Genomic DNA, 17,890 nt, shown 5'->3' on the forward strand with positions numbered 1-17,890 from the left:
GATCTAAAGGCTTTATTAGATTCAGATTTGGATATATTTTAAAGTAGAACTGACAGAATTGGTAACAGAATGAGGTGGGTGTGAGAGAGAGGAGTCAACCTCAGTTTCCTCATCTGTAAAATGTGGATAATAACCTCTGCCTACCTGCCCTGATTATTGAGAATCTCAAAGAGCGCTGAACTGCGATTGCTCCATGCACATACATGAGGGACTATTGAAAACCAGGCGTGAGCCTGAAGTTAAGCCAGGTGTCCTTCAGTCTGTGGTCAAGGTTGATCCTGGAGGTCCCTCTGTGCCTCTGGAATGTGGTGGCTGGGGGATGGCTGAGAAGGTGAAGCCAGTTTGGGAGAAGAGGATCTGGGTTGGGGAGCAGAGCTAGGGCCTCAGCTCTGGTGGATAGTTTGTGTGAAGGTTGAACGTGATAAACAGACCACCACGTTCTCTCCTGTCTCAGGTGCTCAAGGCTCAAAATGCCTCCAAGGGAGACGAGAAGGGATGACCAAACTGGGCCTTTTCAAAGTCCCTCCCAGGAGGCTTGGGCCACATCTTAGGATCTGAGGAGAGTGTGTGAATGAGCACGAGGAAGGAGGTGACGCTGGGCAGTTGTGAGTGAGGGCATGACAGATGTGACACCTGAGCTTGTGAATGTGCAGGTGAGTAGGGAGATGTAATTATGACGGGGTATCTCTGCATGATGGTGTGTACTGAGTGTACGTGAGCGTGCAAGGGTTGTGTGCTTAGGTGGTTTGAGTGTTTCCACCTATGTGTGATGGGGTGCAGCTGGGGGAGGGGGCAGATTTTAGCTCTAGTTCTTCACATGTTAAAGGTGGTTTGTCCTTTGAGGTCCATTTTTGGCTTTGATAAGGAGCAGCAGTGGGGTCCCAAAGAGCAGGAGGGGGCCAGTCCAGACACCCAGGGCAGAGCTGAGGCCAGACCCTGCATGGGGCGTCAGGAGCCCGTACTACCACCTCTGCTTTGCACCTGCCTTGTTGTGGGACCCCGGTCCTGTCTAGACCTGTTTCCCGCCCTGTGTAGGAGGCTTTTGGGTTGGCTCTCAGCTGAGGGGCTTGCTTCCTTAGACAGTGTCCTCTGCAGTGCCCGGTGCCTGCGGGGCTCAATAAACGTTTATTGGTTAAATGAATGAGTGGATAAATAGACTGGAAACTGAGGCAGGGAGCTTGGGCCCATCTCTCACCTCTGTTCACACAAAAAGCCTCCACCGCCGGACTTTCACACACACACACGCACACTCACACACACACAGGCTCACTGACAGACTCACCTGCGTTCACCTGCTCAGTTGCTCACACCTACTCACCCTCACCTATTCCCTCTAACTCACTCGCTGCCAAATTCCTGCCCCGGGTCTTGAGAGCCTTCCTCCCCGGCAATCCCAGCCCCGCAGGGCTCTGTCCCCATCGGTTCCTTGGTCTTGGTGCTCCTTGGTCACCAGGGGAGCCCAGCCAGGCCATGGCACTGACCACAGCAGCTGTTCCGAGTTCCTCCCTTCTCCTCATCCTCTTTATATTCCAGCTGCCTCTCCCTTTCCTCCTTCTCTCCCTTTCTTTTGTCTTTTCTCTCATGCTCATGCACGCACGCACACACACACACACAGGTGCTCTTACTGTCTCATCTTTTTCTCTGTAACTCCCTTGGTTTTTGTCCTCAAATCTCCTCATTCCTCTCATGCTCTCTCTCTCTGTGTTTACGTTTGTCTGTCTCTCTGTGTGTGCCTGTCTCCCTCCATCTCTCCTTTCCCCTGACTCTCTCTCTTATTCTGTTTTCTCGCTCACGTTTCCTCTCCCCTCTCCCTCACACTTGTGCTGTCTCGAATGCACGCTCTCACCCCTCTTGCTCTCTCCCTGTCTGCTTCTCCTCTGCCTCCTCCCCAGCTCCCTGCTCGGTGGCTGCTGCCCACCCCCCCCCCCCCGCCCCTTTCTCTGCGAGAAACCTCCGAGCAGCGCCCAGGGCCTGGGTGACCCAACTCTGAGGTTTCTGTGGAGGGGCCCTGGGGTCATGACGTTTCCTCCTGTGGGTGACTTGGCAGGGACGTGCTCTGTTTCCTCACTTCTGTGACTCCAGACAGCACAGAGGCCGGGGCTGCAGACAGATACTCAGACCTGACAGAGGCGGCCGCTGCCCCGGGACAGGTAAGAGGCGTCCCAGCCCTGGCCAGGCCAGGAGGAGGTGTGTGACAATGTCCTCGGGAGACCAAGGTCATGGCCCCTAGACTGTGCCTAAGCAAACAAGTGCTTCTGTTTTGGGGTTTATTTTTAATTTTTAAAATTAATTAATTAATTCATTTTTGGCTGCGTTGGGTCTTCCTTACTGCGCAAGGCTTTCTCTAGTTGTGGCAAGCAGGGGCTACTCTTTGTTGCAGCCCACAGGCTTCTCACTGCGGCGGCTTCTCTTGTTGCGGAGCTTGGGCTCTAGGCGTGTGGGTTTCAGTAGTTGTGGCACGCGGGCTCAGTAGCTGTGGCTCACAGGCTCTAGAGCGCAGGCTCAGTAGTTGTGGCGCTCGGGCTTAGTTGCTCTGCGGCAACTGGGATCTTCCCGGACCAGGGCTTGAACACTTGTCCCCTGCATTGACAGGCAGATTCTTAGCCACTGCACCACCAGTGAAGTCCCAGTGTTTCTGCTTTTAAGGGAATGTTCTGGCATCTTCTTCAGGCCCAGAGGCTCTTGCTTAAAAGGAATTCCTCGTGATCAAACTTTCCCAGGGAATTTACTTCCCTCTTTGGTTCTCTAAGGCCAAGGCGGTGCTGAAGTGACCTCAGAGACCTCACTGGGAGGTGGCGAAGATGATGAGAGGGGGCTACCTAGATCTCAGGGGCTGGAAGGCATCTGCTTTACTAGCTGTGTGGCCTTGACCATGTCACATCCCCGCTCTGTGCCTCCGTTTCCCAAATTGTCAAATGAGGATAACGCTGTCTCCCCAGCCTGAAGATCAGGAGAGGTAAAGGGTCTGGTACGGCGCTGCGTACTTAGGAATTCACTAGATGCTGGGTTTTTCCAGGGGGATGATGAAGAGGATAACCAGGTTGCTGGTACAAAGTGCCTGGCTCACAACCTGCTTCCCCAGCAGGTTCCAGGGGGTAGGGACAGAGCACAGGCTGGTAGCCCCTGTCCTTCACTGGCAGGTCCAGATGTGGGTGTGGTGAATGGAGGCTGCTGCCCAGACACCTGCTCACCTGTAGAGAATGAGGGGACCAGCCGAGTCTCTCCCCAAGCATTCAGGAAGCTCTGATTTAGCTCTTGACTGAATACACAGCTGTGTTCCAGGTGCTTAGAGTGTGTGTGTGTGTGTGTGTGTGAATGAGATGGTGGTGGGGGAGACTATGTGGGGGGAAGATCACCACTCGGCAGCCCCTCCCCCCTTCTTAATTCTACAGGAGGGGACCTTCAGGGTCTAAGTTTGGCGCTGAGCTCAGCTGGCTGATGGGAGAAGCATGTCAAAAATTTCTGCAGATCTCTTCACAGTTTATAAAGTCCGTTTCAATTCCCCAAATGCCTTACTCTTTACCAAACCCTTTACCACGCCCAACCATCTTCCTTTTCGCAATAGTGTTTGAGGTTTGGTTGGGGAGGGGTGTGTGCAGATGAAGATACCAAGGCTTAGAACTGGGGAGAGACTCACTCTAGGTGGTGGGTGGCTTGGCTGAGATCAGAGCCCAGATCCTCTGATCGTAATTCCTGATCGTAATTCGTATTTCTCTTCAGCCACCCTTGGTTGCTGCTTCCAAAGGAGGAGATATGTGGCTGCTTTGGTACATTGCTGATTTGTTTGCTCATTCATTCATTCATTCAACAAACATTTTCTGAGGCGGGGGGAGGAGCTCACAGTTTTTGATCAATAACCTTGGGCATCAGTTGCTTCATTTTGCACTTATAACTTACCCTATGAGGAAGGTTCTATTATCACCATTTTGCAAATGAAGAAAGAGAGGCTTCAAGGGCTGAAGATAAGCTAGGAAAGAGCAGAGCCAGGTGCAGATCTGAGTCTATGTGACCGCAGGGCCTGTGTCCTGTAACCTACATTTTCCCTTGGGCCAGCCCCTGAAGATGTCAGAATGATTCCTGGTATAACAGAGGTGTGCCCTTGCTGGGGAAGCCCAGAGGAAGAAGCACCTCCTTGGGTGCTTCCTCTTCTCTGCCCTGGCTGACTTCCAGGAGGCAAGAAGTGGGAGAGGGTGACTCACAGACAGATACTACCTGGGTATCTTGGACCCAGAAGGAGAGACTCAGGCCAGGCTCAGGGTCCCCCAACTCCACAGGGATGTCCTAGATCAGATGAGCAGAGACTGAGTCTCATCAATATAATATATAAACCTGGGATCAGGTGGGCCCCAAGTGAGAAGGAAAGTTGGGAAACTCTGATGCCCAGGCCATCCCCCATCTCTGGGGCCCTAGACCCTGTCCCTGACCTCTTCCCAGACAATGAGCTCCATTCATCCACCAATAAATGTACCTAGCGTGGTGCTAGCCTCCTTGTACTGGAAACCATGTAGAGCCTAGTGCAGAATTCCCCAGAGGTCAGGAAACTTGCTCCCTTTATTTGCCCCTCAAATCCTTCTGTTTCCTGGACAAATGGTAATGAAACCACTCCATGAGGGGAATTTTTAGAGGATATGACCAGAAGCACAGAGGCATGGCCAAGCCAGGGCACAAATGTCAAGCATCAGGGGAGGCCAGAATAGGAGGTAACTCATTTATTGAGCATGTTAGAAGTTTACCTGCTTTCAACCTCAAAGCTATACTGTGAGGTCAATGTTGATATCATTTCCGTTTTATTGATGTGAAAACTAGGACTCACAGAAGGGAAATGATTAAACTATGGTGTTTTAAACCTTTATTTTATTTATTTATTTATTTATACTTTTTGGCCTCGCCACATGGCATGCAGGATCCTAGTTCCCCGAGGATTGAACCCGTGCCCCCTGCAGTGGAAGCGCGGAGTCCCAACCACTGGACCGTCAGGGAAGTCCCTGAACTATGGTGTGTTATTGGTCCCAGGGAATCTAAGGGCTGGGAGTGGCTGAAGCTGGTGTGAGAGGTTTGGAAGTGAAGGATGAGGGACAATGTGACTCTGTGTGTGTGTGTGTGTGTGTGTGTGTGTGTGTGTGTGTGTAATGCCTGTGTGTGTGTGTGTGTGTGTAATGCCTGTGTGTGTGTGTGTGTGTGTGTGTGTGTGTGTGTGTAATGCCTGAGGACCTGTACCCAGGGAGTTCCCAGCCCAGAAGGGAAAGAGAAATCAACAGCCATTATAATGCAGTGTGATTTGTTACGGGAACCAAAGGTGGCGCCTCTAACCCTTTCTGGGGCAGAGAAGTAAGACTAACAGTAGCTAGCATTCACTGAGCTCTTATTATAGATCAGGCATTTTCCATTTAATCCTTACAAAAATGCTATGATGTAGTGTTAGGATTCTTTTTTTTTTTTTTTTAAACAGATGAATGAACAGAGGCTTATGGAGGTGAAATTGTCTTGGGCGAGAATTGGCTGATAGCATTTTGCCAACTGTCTCTAGCTGCCATAAAAAGATGTGACTGGTTCCCAGAAGTTTTCAGGGTTAATGATATATCTGGAAGCTTGATATAGGTGGCTTCAAGCTGGGGTAAACTTGGGATGAGCTAGATGTGAACGGTTGCAATGACAGTGGTGCTATCTTGAGAAACATTTGATCTGATCTAATCAGCTGATGTCTGGATTTCCTGTAGATACAGCTTTTTAGAGCTGTGGATCATGAATACCTGAAACTGTGTTACATTATTCATTGAATCTTCACACCATGCTGGGAGCTATGTGCTTGAAATATTATCAGCTCCATTTACGGGGGAAGGACCTGAGGCTCAGAGAATGATAAGCTTGACCATGGTCGTGAAGCCAGGACAGAGACAGGATTTGAATGGAGGTTTGTCTGACGCCAGAGTCTGTGGTCTTAACCACTGTCCTTTCCCAAATACTTTATATCCTTTATCTTGCCGGGTGCTCACAAAAAGCTCTATAGGGTAGATGTGTTATTGTCCTCATTTTATAGATGAGGCCCAAAGAGGGGAAGCAGTCTTACAAAATGTCACACAACCATTAAATAAAAAAGCTGAGTCATATGATTCCAAGTTAAAAATTATACAATGTATTTTCAAATCTGCCATCTCTGAGACCCGTTAAAAATTGTTTTTATTGTGGTAAAAAACATGTAAGAGGAATTCGCCCTCTTAACAATTTTAAAGTATTGTTAACTATATGCACATGTTACACCACAGGTCTCTGGAGCTTTTTCATCTTGCATGACTGAATCTCTGTACACATTGAACATCAACTCTCTGTTTCTCCCTCCCTCCAGCCCCTGGCAGCCACCGTTCTATTTTCTGTTTCTGTGAGTTTGATTACTTTAGAAACCTCATATAAGTAGAATCATTCAATATTTGTCTTTTTGTGATTGTTTTATTTCACTTATTAATATCCTCAAGTTTCATCCATGTTGTAGCATAGGACAGGATTTCCTTCCTTTTTAAGGTTGCATAGTATTCCATTATACCACATTTTGTTTATCCATTCATCTGTTGATGGACATTTAGGTTGCTTCCATCTCCTGGCTATTGTAACTAGTGCTGCTGTGAACCTGGGTGTACAACTACTTCTTCAAGATCCTGTTTTCAATTTTTGGGGGGAAATATACCCAGAAATGAGATTTCTAGATCATTTGGGAGTTCTATTTTTAATTTTTTGTGGAACCTCCACACTGTTTTCCATAGTGGCTGCATCATTTTATATTCCCACTGACAGTGAGTGCGTGAGTGTTCCAATTTCTCCACATCCTCACTAACACTTGTTATTTTCTGCTTTTCTGATTGAGGCCATCCTAATGGGTGATATCTTATTGTGGTTTTGATTTGCATTTCCCTGATGATTAGTGATGTTGAGCATCTTTTCATATGCTTTCTTTCCCCCCTGCCTCTTGGCAATTAAAAAAAAAATTAGCTTATTGAAGTATAGTTGATTTATAATGTTGTGTTGATTTCTGCTCTACAGCACAGTGATTTAGTTATATATATATGTGTGTGTATATATATATATACATTCTTTTCCATTATAGTTTATCACAGGATATTGAATATAGTTCCCTGTGCTATATAGTAGGACCTTGTTGTTTATCCATCCTATATATAATAGTTTGCATCTGCTAATCCCAAACTCGCAATCCATCCCTCCCCATCTTTTCATATGCTTGTTGGCCGTTTGTATATCTTTGGAGAAATGTTTCTTCAAGTCCTTTGCCCGTTTATAATTTTTTGTTGTTGTTATTGAGTTGTAAGAGTTCTTTATATATTCTGAATATTAATCCCTTATATTATTTGCAAATATTTTCTACAGTTTGGTAGGTTGGCTTTTACTCTGTTGATTGTTTCCTTTACTGCACAGAAGTTTTTAAGTTTGATATAGTTCCAAATGTCTATTTTTCCTTTTGTTACCTGTGCTTTTGGTATCATACCCAAGTAATCATTGCCAATTCCAATGTCATGATGATTTCCCTCTAGGTTTTCCTCTAGGAATCTTATAGTTTCCAGTCTTATGTTTAGGTCTTTAATCCATTTTGAGTTAATTTTTGTATGTGGTTTAAGATAAGGGTCCATCTTCATGCTTTTGCATGTGGATATCCAGTTTTCCAAATACCATTTGTTGAAGAGACTATCCTTTCCTCATGGTGTAGTCTTGGCACCTTTGTCAAAGATCATTTGACCATGTATGTAGGGATTCATTTCTGGGCTCTCTATTGTGTTCCGTTGGTCTTCATGTCTGTTTTTATGTCAATACCAAATTTTTTTGATTATTGTACTTTGTAATATGTTTTGAAATCATTAAGTGTGAGGCCTCCAGCTTTGTTTTTCTTTCTCAAGATTGTTTTGACTCCTGGGGGTACTTTGAGATTCCTTATGAATTTTAGGATTATTTTTTCTATTTCTACAAAAAATGCCATTGGGATTTTAATAGGGCATTGAATCTGTAGATCACTTTGGGTAGTATGGACATTTTAGCAATATTAAGTCTTCCAATCCATAACCGCAGGATGTCTTTCCATTTATTTGTGTCTTCTTTAATTCCTTTCAGCAATATTTTGTAGTTTTCAGTGTACAAGTTTTTTGCCTCCTTGGTTAAGTTTATTCCTAAGTATTTTATTCTTTTTGATGGTATCATAAATGAGATTACTTTCTTAATTTCCTTTTCTCTTAGGCCCATTTTTAAATCCTCATTTTACCAGTGAAGAGACAGAGACACAGAGTCATGGGGTGAGTTTAATGTTTGAACCAGGATTTGATTCCAGCTTCAACGCTGCCTGGCAGGAGTTAGATGAATGCAGAGCAGTCCCTCCCCTGCCTTTGCCCTGTTCAATTCCCCACTTTGGGGAGCAAAGGTAAAAGCAGGGCCCCAGGTCGAAGGCAACTCTTCCCGGGGCCTTGCAGCCTCTGAAGCGCCTGTTCTCAGGCAATAGGACAGGTCTGTGAGTGGATGAGTTGGCCAAGGAGTCGTTTGCTTCCACCAGGGGCCACAGCTCGGCCTGGGAGAGACAGGATGGGCCTTGGAGTTCAAAATCTCACTGGCCACTTCCCAGCTATGTGACTGTGGACAAGTCTGTTTCCTTCTCTGACCTCACTTTTTTTGCTGGAAAAATGGGCATTTTGTAAAACTCACCTTGCAAGGCTGATTTGAGGAGGAAATACGATCATGGGTAAGAGGTGTCTGTTCATTTAATCAGTGAATGATGCCCAGTGCCCTGAGCTTAGGTGGGCTGGCTCTGGCTCCCCTCCAGTCATGCCCTCCCCCACAGAGCACGGAGTCCTTGGATCCCTGAGGAAGTGCCCATTTGGAGCCAGTGCCCCTCCCATGCTCCCAGGCTTGCCAGGCTGCGAGGAGCTGCTGATTCATGGAATGTGCATGAAGTTAGATATGACTGATTTATAGCTTATAAATATTTAGACATTTGTACTTTTGACCCCAAATGGCCCCATAAATGTTAGGGGCCAGTCTGACTGGTAAACCCAACGTCCCAACCCACAGTCCACACTGGGGAAGTAATCAGCACATAATTCCTTCTGCCCAGATCTCAGTGGTCCCTCTGTCCAGCTGAGGATGGGAGCCCTTTCTCTAGGTCCCCTAAGGGGCTGGGATTGTTTGCAGACAGTATGGGAATGGCAGTCAGTGGGAGTTGGGACTGAATACTCTGCAGGGCAGAGGGTGGGAGATACAGATGGTAGAATTCTTCTTGTCTCCATAAATATTTATGCCCCCCTAGCCCACCCCCCAGCTAAATGCTGGGCCTGGGCCTGCTGCCCGGCCTTGATCCATCAGGGAGCCCTGCCCACGTATTAAGTTGAGTGGTCTGAGTCACCTCTTCCTTCTCCCTCCAAATGCTCCTTCCCTTCCTGAGGCGTTGAAAGCTTTGTTGGCATTAGCCCAACACCCTGTCCGGAGCTGGCAGGAAAGCCAGTATGTGGGTTAGAGTCCCTGGGGTCACTGGTGATCCACAGTCCCCTCCCCTGGCTCCAAGTGACTGGGCCAATAGTGAGAGGAAGTCCTGGCCATTTGTGGCTACTTTGCATGCTTATCTTTGGAAACATTGTTTGGCTTATAAGATTTTGCAGATGAAGAAACTGAAGCTCAGAGAGGTGAAGTAACTTGCCCAAGGTCACACAGCAAGTAAATGGCAGAGCCAGTTAAGAACCCAGGTCTTTCTGACTCCAGAGGCCTTTTCCCTACCCTGCCTTTTCCCCCCAGAGAGACTGGACACCTTTCCTTCATACTAGTTTCCTCTGAATAATTGTCAGGGCTTGGTCATTCATTCATTCAGTCTTTAATGTCTGACACTGAAGATAAAGAGATAAAAATGATCTAGTCTCTGCCCTCAAGAAGCTCTCAGCCTGGCGAGGAAAGGCACAGAGATCAATATTTACAACATACAGTGTCAGATGCTATGCTGAGGAATGTGCCCAGTGCCATGGCAACCCAGAGAAGGAGGCAACTCATTCTGCCTGGGGCAAAGAGAGAAGGTGTCCCGGAGGAAGCACTCTTTAGATCAGGTCTTCAAAGATGAGTAAGATTTTGCTAGGTAAAGCAATAGGCAAAAGGCATTCTCAGTAGGGGCCACAACATGTGCAAAGGCACAGAGGTTTGAGGAGAAATAGTTTTTAGAGAAGCAGCAAGAAGTTCATTGTGGCTGGAGTAGAGGGTGAGTGGTAGTAGAGGCTGGTGGGAGATGAGATGGGGAAGGAGCTTGCACTTGGTCCTGGGCAATGGGGAGCCATGGAAGGTGTTAGAACAGGCAAGTATGTGGCTGACAGCGTGTGGAGGCACAGCACTGCTCAAAATTCAGTGTGCGCGTGAATCACCGGAGAATCTTGTTAAAATACAGATGCTGAAACAGCAGGCCTGAGGTAGAGTCAAGTTCTACATTTCTAACAAGCTCACAGGTGTTGTTGCTGCTGCTGGTGCAGGGACCACACTTTGAATAAATGAGGTTGTAGAGGGCTCACTCTGCCTTGCCTGGAGGCTGCTCTGGGGAGCAGGCAGCCACTGGTGCTCTTTTGTCACTGGAGAGATCAGGCCTCTACCATCTTCTTGGGTCAGCCCTCTTGCAGCCCTCACAAAAGAGTCAATCTTGCTAGTTGCTAGATATTTGTTCACTAGACAAATGTTTGTTAAGCTCCTACTCTGGCCAAGCTTGTGCTGGGTGCTGGGGATGGAGAGAGGAATTGGAAATGCTACTTTCTGGTCCAAGTCACCACCATCTCTTGCCTCTGACATCGTCTCTCTGCTTCCACTCTTGTCCCCTACCCTCTATTCTCTGCCCAGCAGCTGGAGAGAGAGATCCTGCTGCTCATGTGCTTGACATAGTCCAGCGGCCCTCTGATGTTTATAGAATAAAACCCAAACTCCTTACCATGGCGTAGGAGGGATTTGGGGTCTGTTGCCCTCAGATCTCATCTTACTCTTCCCATTTCTCTGGGGACATTGACCCTTCAGTTCCCTGAACGTGACACATTTATTTTTAGCTCAGAATATGATGAACTTATTCCCACTGCAGGCCCTTTGCACATGATACCCTTTGCCTGGAATATGCTTCTTCTAGATTTTCTCTTGACTTGTTCCTTTTCACGTTTTAGATTTTAGCCAGGGGAAGACACAGGTTTTGTAGGACTCTGAAGCTTATACAATATGTGGGCCCCTCTTTAAGAGACACAAAATTATAAATATACAATTAGGAACAAGGCCTAGGAAGAGGTCTTAAGGCTTAATTCCTTGGCTTCATGGTATATCTGCCTCTAGTTTCATTTATATGTCACCTCCTCCGAGAAGCCTTCCCTGGTCACTCTATTTTAAGTAGCCCTCTATCCAATCTTCATCATGTCACTATTTTTATTTCTTTTATTGAATTCATCACAATTTGAAATTACCTTGTTCATTTATCTCTGTACTTATTTTTGTCTGTTTTCTATGACTAGAGTATAAGCTCCTCAAGGGCCAGAATCTTGCCTGTTTTATTCCCGCAGTGTCCCCAACACAGTGCCGGGCAGTCAGCAGGATGTCAGGTGAATGAATGGACATGGGCTCATTCCTCAAGAAGCTAAGGCCTAGTGGCAGGAGGACACACACAGGCAATTTCAGTGAGCTTTGGGAGCCCAGGGGATGGGCACTTAACCGGGTCTTGGGGGAGAGGCAGGATGTGAAAGAGTCTGAGAGGCTTAGGAAAAACTACCTGGAGGAAAGGAGGACTGAACAGCCTTAAAGGATGATCAGTAGTCAGCTGGGCAGAGAGAGGGAGGGGAGCATGAATGAAGGCGTGGATGTATGAGCCCCCAGACCCAGAGGAGGCTAGGCTGGTTACGATTTGGGTGATTTCAAGGGTTCTATTGATGCAAAGGGACATCTGGGCATTATGTTTGGGATGAGGGCCAAGGGAGTGGGAGTCACCTGGGGACCTGTGACTGGAGAGAAGGCAGCAGAAGTAGGAAGGGCCTGGGTGGTGGGTATTGGAGGCACCAAGGACGAGGCTACTGGCAAAGGGGTTCTGCCCAAGACGTCCACACTGATTCTGGTCCAGTATCTGGAAGGAAGAGGCCTACCTCTGCTGGGCCTCCTGTGAGGGCCGTGTGGACTGGGGAGGCTCTGGGTTCGGAAGGACCTGAGTACACATTGTCTCAGGTTGGGTTCCTGGGAAGCTGCTTCTCACTTGAGATTAGCACACCGGCATGTTTTTCCTGGAATATTTTAAAGCAAAACTGAGATATTGTGTAATCCTTCCTATAAATTCCTCAGTATGTGTGTATAATAAATAAGGAATTAAAAATCTAAAAGTATATAACCAATATATCACGATCACAGCCTCACAAAATTAGCATCAATTTCTTTTCTTTTTTTTTCTGGCTGTGCCTTGCAGCTTGCGGGATCTTTGTTCCCCGACCAGTGCTGTGTCCTAACCACTGGACTGCCAGGGAATTCCCAGCATCGATTTCTTAATTCCATCTGATACTTTGTGTTTGAGTTCTCCCAGGTGCCTAACAAATATATATATATATATATATATTTTACAGTTAGTTTGTTTAAATCAAGATACACACAAGGTCCACACACAGCCTTTATTTGCTTAATTCAGCTTCTCGAACGAGAATTTGACATTCCACTTCCTTGCCTCTCATTCACTCCTGAACGCATACTTAGGAAACTACTGTCCGTCTGATCAGGGAGATAGATTTCTGAGTGGCCCTGTGCAATGTTTGCTTTCCTGTCTTCATTGTGCTGGATCTCGCTGAGGCTTTTCACACCGTTGGCCACTTGCTGCCACACTCTTGAAACTTTCTTCTGTCAGGTCTTGCGTGGTGGTCCCCTGGTCCTCCTCCTCCATCTTGACCATCCTGTTCCTACCTGCAATGAACATGGTGGTACATGACTCTTTTTGAATTATGGTTTTCTCAGGGTATATGTCCAGTAGTGGGATTGCTGGGTTGTATGGTAGTTCTATTTTTAGATTTTAAAGGAACCTCCATACTGTTCTCCATAGTGGCTGTATCAATTTACATTCCCACCAACAGTGCAAGAGGGTTCCCTTTTCTCCACACCCTCTCTAGCATTTATTGTTTGTAGATTTTTTGATGATGGCCATTCTGACCCGTGTGAGGTGATACCTCATTGTGTTTTGGTTTGCATTTCTCTAATGATTAGTGATGTTGAGCATTCTTTCATGTGTTTGTTGGCAACCTGTATATCTTCTTTGGAGAAATGTCTATTTAGGTCTTCTGCCCATTTTTGGATTGCGCTGTTTGTTTTTTTGATACTGAGCTGCATGAGCTGCCTGTAAATTTTGGAGATTAATCTTTTGTCAGTTGCTTCATTTGCAAATATTTTCTCCCATTCTGAGGACTGTCTTTTCATCTTGCTTAGGGTTTCCTTTGCTGTGCAGAAGCTTTGAAGTTTCATTAGGTCCCATTTGTTTTTATTTCCATGTGTCTAGGAGGTGGGTCAAAAAGGATCTTGCTGTGATTTATGTCATAGAGTGTTCTGCCTATGTTTTCCTCTAAGAGTTTTATAGTGTCTGGCCTTACATTTAGGTCTTTAATCCATTTTGAGTTTATTTTTGTGTATGGTGTTAGGGAGTATTCTAATTTCATTCTTTTACATGCAGCTGTCCAGTTTTCCCAGCACCACTTATTGAAGAGGCTGTCTTTTCTCCATTGTATATTCTTGCCTCATTTAACAAAAATAAGGTGACCATATGTGCGTGGGCTTATCTCTGGGCTTTCTATCCTGTTCCATTGATCTATATTTCTGTTTTTGTGCCAGTACCATATTGTCTTGATTACTGTAGCTTTGTAGTATGGTCTGAAGTCAGGGAGGCTGATTCCTCTAGCTCCGTTTTTCTTTCTCAAGATTGTTTTGGCTATTTGGGGTCTTTTGTGTTTCCATACAAATTGTGAAATTTTTTGTTCTATTTCTGTGAAAAATGCCATTGGTAGTTTGTTAGGGATTGCATTGAATCTGTAGATTGCTTTGGGGAGTATAGTCATTTTCACAATGTTGATTCTTCCAAGAATCCAAGAACATGGTATATCTCTCCATCTGTTTTTATCATCTTTAATTTCTTTCATCAGTGTCTTATAGTTTTCTGCATACAGGTCTTTTGTCTCCTTAGGTAGGTTTATTCCTTGGTATTTTATTCTTTTTGTTGCAGTGGTAAATGGAAGTGTTTCCTTAATTTCTCTTTCAGATTTTTCATCATTAGTGTATAGGAATGCAAGAGATTTCTGTGCATTAATTTTGTATCCTGCTACTTTACCAAATTCATTGATAAGCTCTAGTAGTTTTCTGGTGGCATCTTTAGGAGTCTCTATGTATTGTGTCATGTCATCTGCAAACAGTGACAGTTTTACTTCTTCTCTTCTGATTTGGATTCCTTTTATTTCTTTTTCTTCTCTGATCGCCATGGCTAGGACTTCCAAAACTATGTTGAATAATAGTGGTGAGAGTGGACAACATTGTCTTCTTCCTGATCTTGGAGGAAATGGTTTCAGTTTTTCACCATTGGAATGATGTTGGCTGTGGGTTTGTCATATTTGGCCTGTATTATGTTGAGGTAGGTTCCCTCTATGCCTACTTTCTGGAGGGTTTTTATCATAAATGGGTGTTGAATTTTGTCGAAAGGGAAGTGCAGAGTCTTAACAATTGGACTGCCAGGGAAGTCCATTCTCTTTTAATGTTGGGCTCTTCAGGGTTTAACCCTGGATCCTCCTGGGTGTTTCTCAGGCACTCCACCTGTGATATGGCCCCTACGAAGTTCATCCTCTATGCCCCACACTCTTCCTCCTCAGTGTCATCTCAGTGAAGACAGACACCACCCAGCTCCATTCATCTGGGCCAGAAAACCTGGCCATCCGTGTCTCCTCCCTTTCTCTCAACCACTATCCCATGCATCTCTAAGTTCTGTCCATTCCATCTCCCAAATCATTCTCACAGCCATCCATTTCCATCCTCCCTGCCATGTTCCAAGCTTCCCTTTGGTGCTCTGGACAGTTGCAGTTATCTCTTTGTTATCTCCCTGCCTCTGACCTGAGGCCCCTCCAATTCATTCTGTACACGACAGTCAAAGCCATATTCCACAAACCTGAAACTCCACATCCTTCAATGACTCCCCATTTCCAGCAGAATCACATACAAACTCCTTTAGCCTAGTATGAAAGACTCTACTTCAGTTGACTGATGCTTGCTTTGTAGGTCCTGTCTCTCCTTACCACCACCCCACCCACCTTTTAAGTTTTAGCCAAACCAAACTTCTCAAGTTCCCTGAGAACAAGGCACATCCTCTCCTGTTCTTCCAGGCGTCTTCCTCTCTCCCAGCTGCATCTGGCTAACTCCTTGTCTTCCTTCAGCATAAGCAGGAGTCGTTCCTGACCGTCAGGTCTGGGTCACGGGCACACTCAGAATGACCCTGACATCTAGAACCTCCACCATCCTAACACTAAGCACCTATCTATTTCTGAATCTCTCTCTCGCGAAATGGCCTGTGAGCCACTGAAGGACAAAGACGAGGTCTGTTCTCAGAAGCCTCAGGACTCTGCCCAGGCCAGCAGCAGTGAGATTGTCCAGAGAAGGCACGAATGAGTGACTGAATGGGTGAGCTGGGCTATTCTGTGTGTGCCCCATTCACATGGTGAGACTATTTTTTTTTAAAATCAATTAATACCAAAAAAACCCACCCCAAACCCCTCGAAATCCATGATGAACAAAATACCAAAAGTTTAAATGAAGACAGGATCATAATAGTGCCAGGCAGGGCCGTATTAGAGCCTGGGGCAAAAGGAAGCATCAGTAATACTGATTTTGATTCTTCAAATGATTGCATCCAAATATTATTTATCTTGATTACTGAGGTTTTTGGCGCTCCCTTAAATTTTGTACCCAGGTGAGCACGTCATGAGACTTATTCAAATCCTGATCCTCATGGGAAGACTTTCTCAACAGGCCTGGGCAGGGGTGGCATAAGGGGCAGGGACCAGGAGGATGTCCTGAGTGGAGTCCTTTGCCTGGAGAAGGACAGTTTCTGGAGGACAGTTGTCTCTACTCCACTGTGCTGGAGCCTAAACCCAAGAAGAGGACAGGACTTACTTAGGGGTGGGGATAGGGTGTTGGGGGTGGATAGGGATGTGACTTCCTCAAAGACCCAGAGTGAGCACCACACACCTCCCAGCTGTGGGCTGCTCCCCACCCCCGCCTCTCAGGCCCCAGGAACAGGGTCCCCTAAGGCACGAGGGTCCAGCAGGAAAAAGAAACAAGGCCAGTCCCAGATGAATGGGCGTCTTAGGCTCAAAGGAAATGGGGGGACGGGGCGGGGTGGTGAACTGAGACTGTGGAGCATTGATTTTCAAATTTTCTGGCCTCAGGATCTCTTTATATTCTTAAAAATTATTGAGGGCCCCAGAGAACTTTTGTTTACATGGGTATACCTACCAATATTTACCGTCTTCAAAATGAAAACTAAGACATTCTAAAAATTTTTGTTTTTAAATGTAAAAACCAATAATAAACTCGTTTCATGTTAACATAAATAATGCTTTTAGTGGAAAATAACTAAAGTTTTCAAAACATAAACAATTTCAGGAGAAGAGTAACATTGATTTACATTTTTTTTTCCCCATCTCTTTAATGTTGGGTTTAATAGAAGACAGCTGGATTCTCATATTCACTTCTGCACTCAGTCTATTGTGATACGTTGTTTTGGTTAAAGTATATGAAGAAAATCTGCCCTCACACAGAGGTATGTGTATTTGTAAAGGGAGGAATATTTTAATGGCTTTTTCAGATAATTGGTGATACTCTTCTTTGATTCTACATCAGAACTCCACAAATGGTAGTTTCTTAAAAGTTAGTTGCAATGTATACTGAATCATATCAACAAACTTTTTGTCATCCGTGAACAAGGCAATGTATTGGTCTATCTTGCCCTTTGAATCTTTTACCTCTATGTAATTTTGAAACATCATGCTTTCCTCATTTGGAAAATATTGGTTCACTGAGATATACAGGTCTTCCAGATATTGACTTTTCATTATAAGATATCAAACAATTGTATTAATTAATATCACTACCAATCTCATCAGAAAATTCTTTGGATATTGGAAAGCTGTCAAGCTCGTGCTGGAAGATACAGATTTTCCAAACATTTTAATATTTTCTTGGAAGTTCAAATTTTAATCATGGCAGCAAAATCCCATCATCGGTTTTACTTGAAGTGACAGGATCGCTTTATTTCTATAGGGACTTTTTGAGAAAAAAGTCTGCCAGATACCCAAGTCTCTGAAAAGCCATAGTTTGCCAGTCATTTTTTCAAGTGATAATGATGATCCAAAAAACAGCTCAGCTCACAACTCAAACAATGGCATTGGGTCTTTTTCTGAAGACAACCACTCTACTCCAGTTTGCAGCAGAGATGTTTCATGTGTATTTCCCATTCCGATACACAGATTATTAAAAGGATGTGTACTGGGCTTCCCTGGTGGCGCAGTGGTTAAGAATCCATCTGCCAATGCAGGGAACACGGGTTCGAGCCCTAGTCCGGGAAGAGCCCTCGAGCCGCAACTACTGAGCCCATGTGCTACAACTACTGAAGCCCGCGTGCCTAGAGCCCGTGCTCCACAACAAGAGAAGCCACCGCAATGAGAAGCCCGCTCACTGCAACAAAGAGTAGCCCCCGCTTGCCACAACTAGAGAAAGCCTGTGTCCAGCAACAAAGACTTAATGCAGCCAAAAATAATAAGAATTTTAAAATTTATTAAAAAAAATAATAAAAAATAAAGTGAAATTGGCTTTTTTTTTTTTTTACACTGAATGCATAGCTGTGAAGGAT

General features: G+C 45.4%; 1 protein-coding gene across 5 annotated transcripts in view; it reads left to right on the plus strand.

Moving 5' to 3' along the window:
* Positions 1-17,890, plus strand: part of PTAFR (platelet activating factor receptor) — a 38,006-nt gene that overhangs the window by 12,601 nt on the left and 7,515 nt on the right. Inside the window, exon 1 of one of the 5 annotated variants that reach the window (XM_022551960.2) lies at positions 2,037-2,150. The exons of 1 other annotated variant lie outside the window; for it this stretch is intronic. The gene's annotated coding sequence lies outside the window, so the exon portion shown is untranslated. Of the gene's footprint in view, positions 1-2,036; positions 2,151-5,260; positions 5,912-8,265; positions 8,289-16,550; positions 16,802-17,890 lie in introns of those variants that run through there. 3 more of the 5 variants (XM_022551961.2, XM_089897840.1, XM_022551959.2) reach the window with 3 other exon arrangements.

The sequence above is a fragment of the Delphinapterus leucas genome, chromosome 1, assembly GCF_059928025.1.
Source record: "Delphinapterus leucas isolate spDelLeu-1000000601 "Yukka" chromosome 1, BTC_Dleu_Yukka2, whole genome shotgun sequence".
NCBI classification, from domain to species: domain Eukaryota; kingdom Metazoa; phylum Chordata; class Mammalia; order Artiodactyla; family Monodontidae; genus Delphinapterus; species Delphinapterus leucas.